This window comes from Podarcis gaigeae (assembly GCF_964106915.1).
Source record: "Podarcis gaigeae genome assembly, chromosome: 4".
NCBI lineage: Eukaryota > Metazoa > Chordata > Lepidosauria > Squamata > Lacertidae > Podarcis > Podarcis gaigeae.
The window spans coordinates 92,099,716-92,114,649 of record NC_139677.1 but is presented as its reverse complement, the minus strand read 5'-3'; the positions used below and the strand labels follow the sequence as shown (position 1 = coordinate 92,114,649).

Below are 14,934 nucleotides of genomic sequence, written 5' to 3'. Positions count from 1 at the left end.
TGGGTTGGTTTGTTTGTTTGTTTGTTTGTTTGTTTGTTTGTTTGTTTGTTTTAGTAATAAATCACCGCCCATAAAAAAAAGGATTGTGGCACTCTGGGGCACAATGTTTTGGAAAATAAACAGGGGATGATGAAATTATTATTATTATTATTATTATTTCTATATCACTTTATTTTTTTAAGAAAAAAAACCCTCAAAGCAGTTTACAGCATCAGATAAATCAATCCAGAATAAAACATTACTGAAAAGACAGTCAAATATAAAGCACACATTCAAAGCAAATTAATTAACAGGAAGCTAAATATTTATCTTTAAAGTTTTCAAAAGAAAACAATACAAAGGAGGTCAGCTACAGAATGCATACTTAACACAGCAAAGCTACCCCAAACATTTTTTTCAAAAGATAACATCACTAAAGGATGTATAAAATGCACATTTGAAATAGCATAACTAGCAATAGAATAAAAGATCATCATAAGCATAGGACATATCTGCTGCTGTTGCTGGCAATCTTGTCAATGGGGGTTCATGGCAAGAGGTGGCTGTAGAAGCTCAGGCTCAATGACCTGGGTCTGCACTATCAGACAGCCAAGGTAGAACACGACATGCCCCCAGACGAAACACAGTACAGTTGTACCTTGGTTCTCGAACGCCTTGGTACTCATACCTTTTGGCTCCCAAACGCCACAAACCCAGAAGTGAGTGTTCCAGTTTGTGAAAGTTCTTTGGAACTTCCAACTTCGCTTCTGCGGCTTCCAGTTGAGTGCAGAAAGTTCCTGAAAGCAATCAGTTTCGAACTTCTGGGACAGAATATGTTCTGGAATTTCTGGAACAGGTTACGTTCGAGAACAGATTACTTCTGGAACTTCTGGAACAGATTATGTTCGAGAACCAAGGTACGACTGTACGTGCCCTAACTATGGCCAAAAGACTAGTATTGATGAACTGGAAGAACAAAAATATGGTCCCCTTTAATCAATGGATTGGAGGCATGACAACACTTGCAACATATGAACGGATTGCTTATAGACGCAGACTTTGTTTGGATAAATATATTGATATTTGGAACGAGTTTATACAGAATATATTAGGTTATTAATAATCATATACAGTGCTACCTCGGTTTACGAACTTAATCCATTCCAGAAGTCCGTTCTTAAACCAAACCCATTCTTAAATCGAGGCGCGCTTTCCCTAATGAGGCCTCCAGCCGCTGGTGCCCTTCCACTGTTCAGTTTCCGTTCTTAGACCGAGGTAAAGTTTGCAAACCGGGATGCTACTTCCGGTTTTGCAGAGTTCGTAAACCGAATTGTTCGTAAATAGGGCTGTTCTTAAACTGAGGTACCACTGTATGTATTAGCATATATAAGAATACTACATGTAGTAGCATATATTACACTTCCTTCTTCATCATTTTCACATTATTTTGTATAACTGAAAAATCTTTCAGTAATAGTAATTATAATAAAAACGAAAATAGAGGTCAGCGCCAGAGTTCCAAGTGGGTTTCTAAGGGGGGAAAACAATTTTCAATTTAGTCTGAAATCCCGTTGGCAGACAGTTTCAACGAGCTCCACCTGGAAAAGAGTAAAGATGCTTGGATCTGGTTGCAAAGGACTCTGTATAGCTTTAATATGAAAATCTTCTGCTGATGGTTAATTCCACTTTGAATCCAGCTGAAAACATTTTGATCCTCAGTCCGCATGCATTCTGCCAGTGCAAACAAAGCCTAGTATTTGTGAGTCATATTGGGGCATGCTCTAGACCAGGAATGGGGTGATGCTGCTGGTCTCCAACTCCCATCAGCCCAAATCATCATTGCAAAGCATCAGAGATATTGGGAGATACAGTCTAGAAACATTGAATATCCACAGGTTCCCTGTCTCTGCTGTAGACACATGAACCAAGGTGTTGTTCTGGACACTAATGCTAATTTCATGGCAAAAGTATCTAACCTTTTCACTCAAAGGCAGCTTTCTGCGGCTGCTCGCTGTATGTAGAATAATAATAATAATAATAATAATAATAATAATAATTTATTTATACCCCACCCATCTGGCTGAGTTTCCCCAGCCACTCTGGGCGGCTCCCAATCAAGTGTTAAAAACAATACAGCATTAAATATTAAAAACTTGCCTAAACAGGGCTGCCTTCAGATGTCTTTTAAAGATAGGATAGCTGCTTATTTCCTTCACATCTGAAGGGAGGGTGTTCCACAGGGCGGGCGCCACTACCGAGAAGGCCCTCTGTCTGGTTCCCTGTAACCTCACTTCTTGCAATGAGGGAACCGCCAGAAGGCCCTCGGCGCTGGATCTCGGTATCTGGAATAGAATCATAGAATCACAGAATTGTAGAACTGGAGATCATCTCATCCAACCCCCTGCAACACAGGAATATGCAGCTGTACCATACGGGGATGGAACTTGCAAGCTTGCCATTATCAGCGCCACGCTCTAACCAACTGAGCTATCCAGGCTGACATTGGGGGGGGGGGGAGGACAGTATATAAATCAAATGACCAATAATATTCACCCTTGGTCAACCCTCCAGGAACCACACACCCGTGGTGAGTGTGACCATGCCACACAATCTCTCACACACTCCCAGTGGCGTAGCGTGGGGGGTGCAGGGGGGCAGCCGCACCGGGCGCAACATCTGGGGGTTAGGATTAGGGGGCACAAATCCACGGGTTAGGGGGTGCAAATCCACGGGTTAGGGGGCGCAAATCCATAGGTTAGGGGGCGCAAATTACTTGCCTAGCCCCGGGTGCTGACAACCCACGCTATGCCACTGCACACTCCTATTCTTTGCTAAGGGTGCTGGGAACTGTAGCCACCTTAGGGGTAAAGAACAATTCCCAGAATTCTTTGCAGCATGTCATGTGCTTTAAGTGTTCTTGAAAGGCATGGTGTATGGCATGAATGCGACCATGGATCAGAATTGGGGGGGGGGTCCCCCCATCCTTATCCAGATGAACCATGAGTCTAAATGCAATCCTTACATTGAAACACACCAAAGGTAACCATCCTAAGGAACAGTCCTTGGGTTCATGGGACATAAATTGTCCCATTCTCGACTGTGAAGAAAGCTTTTATGGCTCTGGTATCATAATTTATCAGGTACGACGGACCTTAATTTAATTAATGAGGTTTAAAAGACATGGCTGATTCAAAAACAAATGTACAGTTTTAATGGAACTGTTTTTAATAATTGCATTTTCCTATCCTGTAATGAATGCTACCCATGCAAGCCTAAGCACAGTAGCAGTGTTAAACAAAACAAAAAAATTCCTTCCAGTAGCACCTTAAAGACCAACTAAGTTAGTTCTTGGTATGAGCTTTCGTGTGCATGCACACTTCTTCAGATATCAAGTGTGCATGCACACGAAAGCTCATACCAAGAACTAACTTAGTTGGTCTTTAAGGTGCTACTGGAAGGAATTTTTTTTGTTTTGACTATGGCAGACCAACACGGCTACCTATCTGTAACTAGTGTTAAACAAGTAATACATTATTCATAACAACGCAAAATGATTTTTAAAAACCCTATTTTTCTTTTTTCATGTTTAAGTTGCCAGCCTTAGCTCTTTTTGTCCCTGATAGTAACAGCGTCTTATCAAACACCTACTCTTTAGGATACAGTTTCCACCCAGACGATGTTCATTTTTTGGCCTCGACCAGCTCTGAGGCTGCTGCTGAGAGACTCAAAATTCGCCCAGGGCAGACCCGATACATTATGATGCTTAGGAGAAAACCTGCCTCAAGAGACAGGCGACAAATGTAATTCTGTTTATGTTGAAAGGTGACCTTACCTAATCTGCACTTTTCAGAACAAGACACAAACAAGAATAAAGCTATCTCTCGAAATTTGCACTTCCCCCAATTTAGCAATGCAGTTCTCTGTGTGTGTGAACATAACATACAAAAATGCACAGGGTCTGGTCAGTTCATATCGGGAGTGGCAGTCCTTGAGATATTGCGGTTCTGAGCCATTTAAGGTTTTGTGGGCCTAGGACCCTCATACCTACGGGACCGCCTCTCCTGGTGTGTCCCACGGAACGGTCTTCAAACAAAAACATCTTGGAGGTCCCGGGCCACAGGGAGGTTAGGCTGGCCTCAACCAGAGCCAGGGCTTTTTGGACTGTGGCCCTGATCTGGTGGAACGCTCTGTCACAAGAGACTTGGGCCCTGCGGGACTTGACATCTGTCCGCAGGGCCTGCAAGACAGAGCTGTTCCACAGGCCTTTGGCTAAGGCACAGTCTGACCTGCTCCTTTGGTAATCCTCACAGAACTCTAGCCCAATGGTTGCCATCAATTTGATTTTGAATTGATTTTAAAATGAATTGATTTTAGAATGCTGTGTTACTTTTATTGTTGTTAGCCGCTCTGAGCCAGCTTCGGCTGGGGAGGGATATAAATAAATTATCATCATCATCATTAAAAACCAGCACTTTGAATTGGGCCCAGAAACTAATCGGCAGCCAGTGCAATCAGGTCAAGATTGGCATTATATGCTCAAGCTGTCTTGCCCTCGTGAACAACCTGGCCCCCAAATTCTGCACCAGCTGAAGTTCCTTGACCATCTTCAGAGGCATACAACACATTGCAGCAATTGCACTGTCAACCAGCTAGCTTCAAAAACTCATTCACTTACGCTATTGGACATTTTCTACCCGGCATGATTCCTTTGTGTGCTCTCTGGAGTAAGATCCTTCACCTTTCTTCTCACTATCTGTCCACGGGGCGTCTGTGGGTGGGGCTCTTAGCTGGGACCCCACAACATGTGGCAGGGCATTGTTTTTCAAGCTGTGCTCCCAGGAACCCTTGGAAGCTTGACGTGGGTTCCTCAGGGAGATGATCCCTAATAGCTGGCAAGCATCACTGAAAGGCAGTCCGCCTACTGCTTTTGAGTCTTCCCTGCAGTTTGCAGCCCCAGGGGAGTTTTGGACACATCCCAGAATGCACTCTCAATTCTTCTGGGGCAATACTTAGGCTTGGCCCACACTCTGCATGAAATGACTGTGCATCCTAGAATGGGCTCCGGATTTCTTCCCCGGTTCCCAGGGGTTCCACAGCATGTGTGGCAGAGCTCCAAGCTGGCAGCGATCAGTTGATATGGAAAGGTTTCCATGAAGATGGAAAGTACAAAGAACTCTCTGCATGTGGGGTGCTTCTCAGTTTTTAACTGAGCATATTAATTAAAGAAAGGAAAACAATACAGAAAGAATGGTGTGCAATCTGTTGTTGTTGTTGTTGTTTAGTCATTTAGTCGTGTCCGACTCTTCATGGACCAGAGCACGCCAGGCACTCCTGTCTTCCACTGCCTCCCGCAGTTTGGTCAAACTCATGCTGGTGGCTTCGAGAACCACTGTCCAACCATCTCATCCTCTGTCGTCCCCTCCATCTTTCCCAACATCAGGGTCTTTTCCAGGGAGTCTTCTCTTCTCATGAGGTGGTCAAAGTATTGGAGCCTCAGCTTCAGGATCTGTCCTTCCAGTACAATCTGTAGCTGGGCCAAAAAAAATTCTGAGAAATTTTCTGCTCTTTTTTTTCCTCAACTCACATTCCCTGCCTTTCTGACCAAGATATAAAGCTTATTTTTTCTCTGCCTGTAGCATTTTCTTCTGTGGTGGCTAACATTTCATTCCAGGGCTGGAGGAGAAATTCAGCAAAGTTCCAGAGCAATGTGCATATGGACATACAGCCGTCTTTTGAAATTTGCTCTTCTTTGAATTTCCCAGTGCAGCTCTGCAGTCATGGATTGTGTACAAAAATGAATGTAGCAGGGTAAAATCTGTGATCTAGGAGAAATTTGCACTAAATTTGCTGATGAATTTTCGCAAGGACTTTAAAATGTGTGGAAATGTGGAGAAGTCAAGTTAAAATTGGGAAATGAGAAGCTAAAAGAAGCTGGAATGGAAGATTCACCCATACCTCTTTCCCTTACACACACAATGCCCTGGAGGAATAACAACAACAACAACAACAACAACAACAACAACAACAACACCCTTCTGATTGGGTTGCCCCAGCTACTCTGGGCAACTCCCAACAATTATAAAACCACAGTTGTGCACAACACTAACAACCACCCTCACCAAGGGCAGGGGAACCGAACCAATGGCCCTCCAGATATTTTTGGACTACAACTCCCATCATCCCTGACCATTGAATGGGGCTGATGAGAGTTGGAATGCAACAATGGGTAGTGCCCATTGCTGATCTAGAATCAACAGAGAGCAAAACAAATAACGAAGAAGATAAATTGCCATAAAATGGACTAACATGTCTTTTAAAATAGATATATCTATCAGGAGGAGGTATCAATCAAGACTTCAATTATAAAATAAGTCAAAGTGAAAAAAGATAAATTCACTTGGGTAAGACTTGGGTATTTACCTTGATTTGAGGAAACTTTGCATTCCAGCACTGAATAAATAAAGACCAGCCATTTGCAAAGTTCTGAAGAGACTTCGTTTTTCCCTGTCCAGCATTTGTTTGCACAAAAAGTCAATCTCCCAGATATTATAAAGCCTTTCAGTAAATTCTGGGATTTCTTTTCTTTCTTTCTTTTTTTTTTTTTTTTTGGCTGGTTTCCAGTTCTGAGCAATTAACATCCCAGCAGCAACAAATATAAGCCCTCTTCATCTATTCAAAACAAAATGTGAAGGCATAAAGTGTGCAGGAGTTCCAGAGGGGGTACTTGCTGGCTCTGCTCCTAGCATCTATGTACCCTGGTTGAGCCTATTCCACTTTTGACCTTCCTGTGTTGAATGGAAAAGTCTGAAGAGGAGATCCCAAAAGTGTTCGTCTGAAGTTGACAACCAGGACCCCTGACAATGCAGGTTTCCCAGTCATGTGTTTGGATAAACATGCTTAGAAGCCAACTTCAGGCATTCCCATTTCCCCTAATATAGTGATAAAGGGTAAAGGGACCCCTGACCGGTAGGTCCTGTTGCGGACAACTCTGGGGTTGTGGCGCTCATCTTGCTTTACTGGCCGAGGGAGCCGGAGTACAGCTTCCAGCTCATGTGGCCAGCATGACTAAGCCACTTCTGGCGAAACCAGAGCAGCGCACGGAAACGCCGTTTACCTTCCCACCGGAGCGGTAGCTAGTGATCTACTTGCACTTTGACGTCCTTTCGAACTGCTAGGTTGGCAAGAGCAGGGACCGAGCAACGGGAGCTCACCCCATCGTGGGGATTTGAACCACCGACCTTCTAACCGGCAAGCCCTAGGCTCTGTGGTTTAGACCACAGCGCCACCTGCGTCCCTCCTAATATAATGATAATAACATGCAAAAAATTAAAATGGCTATATACCATATTTTTCTGTGTATAACACAAGGTGTTTTGAGCCAAAAACCATGTCAAAAATTGGGGCTCGTCTTATACATGGGTAGTGGAGTGTTGTAACATGCAACTGATTGCAGCTGGGAGCTGGGAGCTGGAGATTGTCGGCGGCATTTTGGCAGCTGATTGGTAGCTGCGGCAAGGGCCGCTGCTGATTGGCTGCCGCTGTAGCAATCGGGCGGGCGATTCAGGACTGCTGGCGGCGAACACACAGGTGAGAGGCTGCTTCTGCGACATATGCTGTTGCCTGCACTGGTCATTCTGGTGAGCGATTTTCTGCAATTCTCCCCCCAAAAAGCTCAACAACTCTGGGCAATTTCCCTCCATTTTCTTAAATTTGAGTCCCCAGAAATAGGAGGTGTCTTATACATGGGGGCGTCTTATAGATGGAAAAGTACAGTAAATATAATCCATAATGATATGCAATACAAAATACTATATAATTGATAATAAGAAGCAGTGAAAAATTATTATCAATGCCAACCCAGCAATTTAAACCATGGACAGATGGATCTGAGCCCATCCCACAACTCTTGGGTCCTTGCCAATAGCTGTTTTTCTTCCAGATGTGCTCGCTTCTGGGCATTAACTCAGGGATACAGCGGGGTGGTTGGGAAATAAATGAGGGCCATATTCAGCATTCTTTCCTGCAATACAACTCCCTTTTAAACTTCACCCTCTCACATACTATTCTGCACTGCAGATTTATCCATATTTAGAAGCACAGCTCTGCCACCATCAGATATAGGAGAGGTTGCCAATATGGTACTCACCAGATCCTGTTGTTGTGGCCCATCATCTGATCAGCATGGCCAATGGTTAGGGGTGATGGATGCTGCAGTCCAGCAAAATCTGGCAGGTGCTATATTGACTTTTCCAGAAATATAGCTTAGCCCCGGGGCAGCTATTGCACCATTAAAACAAGCAAGCCCGTTCTCTTTAAAGAATATTTGCTACCACCCACTCCAAAGATCATTCACAGAAGTCGAGGAATAATAAACCGTATCCATTTGCTCTGAACATAAACATTTCATAACAAGACATCGCAGCATGCATTCGTCTCCTGAAGCACAATTCAATGGCCGGCGGTTGACCTAACATTTTCACAAGGATGCTTTTTTAAAAAAAGATAAAAAGGAGAGGAGGAGGCAAATAAATGCTGCTGAAAGCAATCACATCTTACCTGTCAATGAAACATAGCAATGAAACATGGGCTTGCCAATTACGTGCGCATCTTCTTTAAAAAACAGGAATCTTGAAAAGTGACATTTGCACAAACAATTAGAACTCATATTCCCATCATTTGGCATTCCAATCTGTTCTCTCAGTGCTTGGCCAGATCTCAAATAAAAAGAAGTCAAAAGTCTAGTTGGATTCCTTGCATACTATGTGGTACATCGCAGCTGGCCCTCTTTCATGGTAGCTACCCTTATTTTCTCTTTTGCCTTAATTAGTAATGGATTAAAGCCTTTCCTCCCATACAGTCCCTCGAAATTATTCTTCATCCACTCTGGTCTTTGAAATGGGAGAAACAGGTATCCATCAATAGACTTCCCATAAAATCTCTACACCAAGAAGCTGTCATAACCTTTGGCATGCAGCTTTGCTAAAGGATGCTAAAGAGATTCTTGCACCGGTTTGCTTCCTGTCTTCACTCTCTCTCTGCTCTTCCATGTTCTTATTCACTCCAAGAATCTTAATAACCATCTGCTTTTTTAAAAAATAGATAAATTTATAATGAAACGTAGATTTGTATAACTAACAATGAGTTGAATGCATGCAAGTTCTGCTCAAGTGTAGACTAAAATTAATGGACACAAGTTAGTTATGTCTAGTCATTTCAATGGGTCTACTCCGAGCAGGACTCACATTGGTTACAAACCCTTATCGTTACGATCAATATTATAAGAAACAAAATGCGTACAATAATCGCAAACAAAGACAAATGAAATGAAGTTTATCGCCGACCATGAGTAAAACCGGAACACACACTTCCAAGTTTTTGGAGTTTGAGAATCAAAGCATTGAAACCAAGGTACCACTGTATTTATAACATGTCCTGTCTTGTTCTCCTTTCCCCTGGATGAAGTTTGTCACTTGCCACTGACCTTCAGAGAAGGCAGCTCCTCAAATCCCACACACTCACACACTTGACAGCGCCAGAGTGTGGTGCAGTAGCAGACATGTTCCTCTTAAAAACCGGCTTTTTAACCTGGGTATTTTGAGCTGCTGCTGCTGCTGCTGCTGTTACTCTGGTCCTTGTATGCCTGTAGAAGGGCTTTTACTGCTCAAGGGGCTCGTTGCATCTTGACCCTCATTACTGGATCCTGCCCTGTAGCTGTCTCCTTCTGCAATATCATTTCCTTTCTGGAAATTGAGGCAAAATTAATTAGACAACTCTGCCTGACTTGGCAACCAGCAGCTACCGTTTTAACTGCTGTGATGCAGACCACCAAGATCTCGTTCCTGGTCAGTCGCCGCCGAGTCAGACTCCATGAGCATATATGTGAAATTAAAGTCTTTTGGTCCTGGCATGCATCACGGTGCACTTGTTGATGCTGAATCGCATTTGTCATTTAACCATCTATCAACTCGCTTTGCAGAGGTCCTTTGGGAGCGCTTCACAATCTATGTTTGTTTTAACAACCCTGAACCATTTACTATCACTTGGCCACTTCACTGTTCACTCCTAACCAGTTTAAAGGTAAAGGTACCCCTGACTGTTAGGTCCAGTCGCAAACAACTCTGGGATTGTGGCACTCATCTCACTTTACTGGCCAAGGAGCCAGTGTTTGTCCTCAGACAGCTTCTGGGTCATGTGGCCAGCATGACTAAGCTGCTTCTGGCAAACCAGAGCAGCACACGGAAACACTGTTTACCTTCTCACCGGAGTGGTACCTATTTATCTACTTGCACTTTGATGTGCTTTCGAACCGCTAGGTGGGCAGGAGCAGGGACCAAGCAACAGGAACTCACGCCGTCGCAGGGCACAGCAGCATATTCTTGCATTGCAGAGGCTTGGACTCTATGATCCTCAGGGTCCCTTCCAACTCTATGATATCTCTCCATTCAGAGAACTGCCCATTTATTCCTACTTTTTGCTTTCTGCAACTTACCCAGTTCCTGATCCACAAAAGGACCTCTCCTCTTATTCCTTTACTGCTAAGCTTACTCAGGAGTCTTTGGTGAGGTAGTTTGTTGAAAGCTTTTAGAAAGTTCAAGGGTTCTCTGTCAACCTCTATCTATACACTTGGTGTCACTCTCGATGAATGCTAATAGGTTTGTGAGACAAGACTTGCCCTTTCAGAAGCCATGCTGACTCGGCTTCAGCAAGGGCTTGTTCTTCTATATGCATGGCTATTTTATCTTGAACAATGTTGTTGTTGTTGTTGGTGGTGGTGGTGGTGTTTAGACGTTTAGTCGTGACCCCATGGAGCAGAGCACACCGCCAGGCACTCCTGTCTTCCACTGCCTCCCGCAGTTTGGTCAAACTCACACTGGTAGCTTTGAGAACACTGTCCAACCATCTCGTCCTCTGTCGTCCCCTTCTCCTTGTGCCCTCCATCTTTCCCAACATCAGGGTCTTTTCCAGGGAGTCTTCTCTTCTCATGAGGTGGCCAAAGTATTGGAGCCTCAGCTTCACGATCTGTCCTTCCAGTGAGCACCCAGGGCTGATTTCCTTCAGAATGGATAGGTTTGATCTTTTTGCAGTTCATGGGACTCTCAAGAGTCTCCTCCAGCACCACAATTCAAATGCATCCATTCTTCGTTGATCAGCCTTCTTTATGGTCCAGCTCTCACTTCCATACATCACTACTGGGAAAACCATAGCTTTAACTATACAGGCCTTTGTTGGCAAGGTGATGTCTCTGCTTTTTAAGATGCTGTCTAGGTTTGTCATTGAATAATACTTCGCACCTATTTTCCCAGGACAGACGTTAAGCTGCCTGTACTATCCAGGATCCCCCAGATCCCTTTTTAAAAATGGGTGATACATTAGCTACTTCCCAGTCCTCAGGTATAGAGGCTGATCTGAGGGACAAGTTACATATTTTTGTTACAAGATCAGCAATGTCACATCTGAGTTCTTTGAGAGCTCTCTGGTAGAATGCCATCCGGACCCAAGATTTGCCTGTTTGTATTTTGTCTATAGTCTATTATTTAGATGGCCCATGGATTTGATCCAGCAAGCCGCCTGCTTACGTTCTTTTGCCTCATTCAGTTTGACCCTTAGATGATATTTTAAATTGGAAACAGAATGCTTAGACTATGTTGACCTTGGTCTGACCTAGTAAGGCAATTCTTATACACTTCGCTAATGCATTTCCAAGCTGGCTATGGAACCACAAAGGCTAAAAATGTGTGTTTTAAAGAGTGAATAAAATGTGGATACACAGCCTGTATAAACCTTCATTGAAAGGCTTCCCCTTAACTCAAAGCTGCTACCATTTTAGGCGGGCAAGCCCCACGGGCACCTAAGCCATATGACCTGGCAACCTAGCATAGAGACTCTTTTAAAGGCTTGTTTTCCTTTTGCCAGGTTTAGGCAAAGCAGAAGCAGTCCCGCTGCTGAACAGGGATCAGATCTGATGTAACTTTACATTGGCTTAATTTACACCGACTTACTTTACGCTCACTGGAAGGACAGATCGTGAAGCTGAGGCTCCAATACTTTGGCCACCTCATGAGAAGAGAAGACTCCCTGGAAAATACCCTGATGTTGGGAAAGATGGAGGGCACAAGGAGAAGGGGACGACAGAGGACGAGATGGTTGGACAGTGTTCTTGAAGCTACCTGCATGAGTTTGACCAAACTTCAGGAGGCAGTGGAAGACAGGAGTGCCTGGCGGTGTGCTCTGGTCCATGGGGTCACAAAGAGTCGGACACAACTAAACGACTAAACAACAACACTTTACGCCAGCTTCCTGTACACAGGATTGCTCCCTTAATCCCAAAATTCAGAGAACTGTGGATTTTTAAGGCTAGCTGGGTTTTGGTTCACCTATTAATTGAGGAAGTACAAATCTGGTCTATTTGCCTTAAAGTGCTATCCAAACTCAATTTCTCCCCCAAACCTAGTCCCAATAAAGGCATTGCCCACTTGTGGACTTTGGATTTTTTCCTTATGGAGTAACTCAGTGATTCGCCTTTGTCTTGCAAATGGCTTCTGGAGAAGCCACTCTCCATGTCCAATCAATATCTGCAAGGCAAAGCTATTTCCTGTCTATCCAGGAACTCAAGGCACTGCTACATTAATAAAATAAATAAGTAGGGCAATCACAATAATTCCCTTGCATTGGAAGCGCAGGAATTAAAACGTGGCCTTCTTCATTAATGCCTCGACTTTCCATCAGCAGGGGGAATGTGTATACACACAGCCAGCCGCCCACAACGCCAGTGGAGCTGCTCTTAATTATATTACAAGTGGAACCTTCCGCAGGTAATCAGAATGCAGGACTAATATGTAATTATTCCCCCCATCAATATATAATAGACACTATTAATCAAATTTAGAGTTTCTGGTGTGCAATGATTATTTTCTAGGGGAGGAATTATTCACTTTTTAAGGAAGAGAGAATTCTGTTTATCATTCTGCAAATGGGCTTCTCTTGTTTATTAGCTACATAATTTAACAAAATTATTTTTCCAAAGCAAGCTGAATAATGTGGTGTGTATCTGAGATGAGCTAGGTATAGACAGCTCTGAGTTGTTGTCAGAACTGCAGGCAAGATCCACTGTGGCTCTTTGTCTCCAACTAATACAGCCTTGCTCTCCCCCTCTAAAACAAGGTGCGTCCTATGGTCGGGTGCATCCTATAGAGCGAAAAATACGGTAATCAGTTCCTACCTTGGTGACTTGTCACAGAGGAACGTGTGATGTTTTGTTGCGGGTGCTGTGCAGGAAGGAGCAGACAGAAACCCTGGGATTGATTTGGTACATCTTACATGACTGTTATCATTAGCATCAATTAGTGACATTAACTGCAACTGCACTTTACAGCTACTAAATTCCATATACACACAGCCCCCACTATCCGCCTGTTCACTATGCAAGAATTCACTTATCCAAACATAAAGAATTATGCCCAAGCCTTGCTACACATACCACAGATTCAGATACTGAGTTTTCCCACTTTGTTTGTGCTTTTTTGTGGCAGAAATTCATGCCAGATCCCTTCTCCAGCCACACCACCTCTCCCAAGGCCACTCACAATCCTTGCTTCACACCCCCATTGAGTGGGGTTTTTTTTTTTTCTGGCTGGGATGTGCCCTTGAGCTCTAATAACATCTCTAGCTTGTCTAGATGGAAGAGTGTGAGAGTGTGTAGAAACTAGCTTACTGCCTCTCCCCATATAAACCTTCCTGGACCCTGCAATAATCATCTGAGGCCCTTCTTCACGTGCCTCCTCCATGAGAGGTCCGGAGCGTGGCAACATGAAGGGCCTTTTCTGCAGTGGCTCCCCGCTTGTGGAAAGCTTTCCCTAGGGAGGCTCGTCTGGTACCTTCGTTACATATCTTTAGGCACCAGGAGAAAACATTCCTCTACAACCAAGCCTATGACTGATTAAACAATATATGACCTTTTCAATGTGCTTGTGAAAGGCAAGGTTATTGGTTGGTTGGTTGGTTGGTTGGTTTGGTATGTATTTTGTATTCTCACTTTGTCTTTTTATGCTGCAAACTGCCCCATGATCTTTAGACGAAGGGCATTATATAAATTTAATAAATAAAATAAATAGATAAAAGGGCAAACTTCATCGTGTCTGGAAGGTCACAGACTGGCAATCCCTGGTTTAGGCCAAGCAGATAAAACCCACATACAATTGTTATTGCAAGTTAAAAGTCTGGCTAGATAGAAATGCTCTCACTTTGTGACATCACAGTCACTGTTAGGGAGACACACAAACACACACAGATGACTATGTTCTATTGTGTCGAACCAAAGGTGGAATGTTCCAGAAGGCTGGCCAACGCCATCTTGGTGGCCGATACAACCTCAAAAACTAACTGGCAATTGTGGCAAGAATGAGCTCATAAATTATATTTTCACTTGCTTTGATATATGCTAATTGGCTTGTTTTGATGCTATGCTTATCTCTTGGCCTTGGGATGTTGGGCTCTAGGCCCAGAGAGGGAAAAAACTTTGGTTGGTTTACCTCCTAGGTATGCTGGGAGGCTGTGGGTAAGCTGATGCATGCTGCGTTGTGCATAAAGGATGTATACGCTTTTGCTTGGGAGTGGTCAAGTCACAATGACCTCTCACTGCTGCGGTACCCATCCTGCGTCTGTAAAGGCAGTGAGGCTCTGCTCGCTGCATTGTAAATGTTCACCTTTCTTTAATAAATCACTAGAACTGGCCATTCTGGCTTTTTTTTATATACATCTTTTTGGTATCCTTGCATCAAACCACTTGAATGGACCCTCACTGAGACCTGCAGTTCACAACATCTATAAGCGAGGACCTATGCCAACTTAATTTTGTGTAATCCTCTCCCCAGGGAGGTTTGCCTGATGCCTTCATTATACATCTTTAGGCGCCAGGTGAAAACATTCCTCTTCAACCTGGCGGTTTGGCTGATTAAC

At 43.7% G+C, this 14,934-nt stretch overlaps 1 long non-coding RNA gene across 1 annotated transcript; it reads right to left on the bottom strand.

Annotated features, from left to right (window-relative positions):
• Window positions 1–9,117: 9,117 nt before the first annotated feature.
• On the bottom strand, window positions 9,118–14,385 carry LOC310843948. The gene is made up of 3 exons (XR_014563814.1): window positions 14,012–14,385; window positions 13,199–13,271; window positions 9,118–9,719 (listed from the first exon to the last, which is right to left on the bottom strand). It is a non-coding gene; the product is annotated as an uncharacterized lncRNA (long non-coding RNA).
• Window positions 14,386–14,934: the final 549 nt, after the last annotated feature.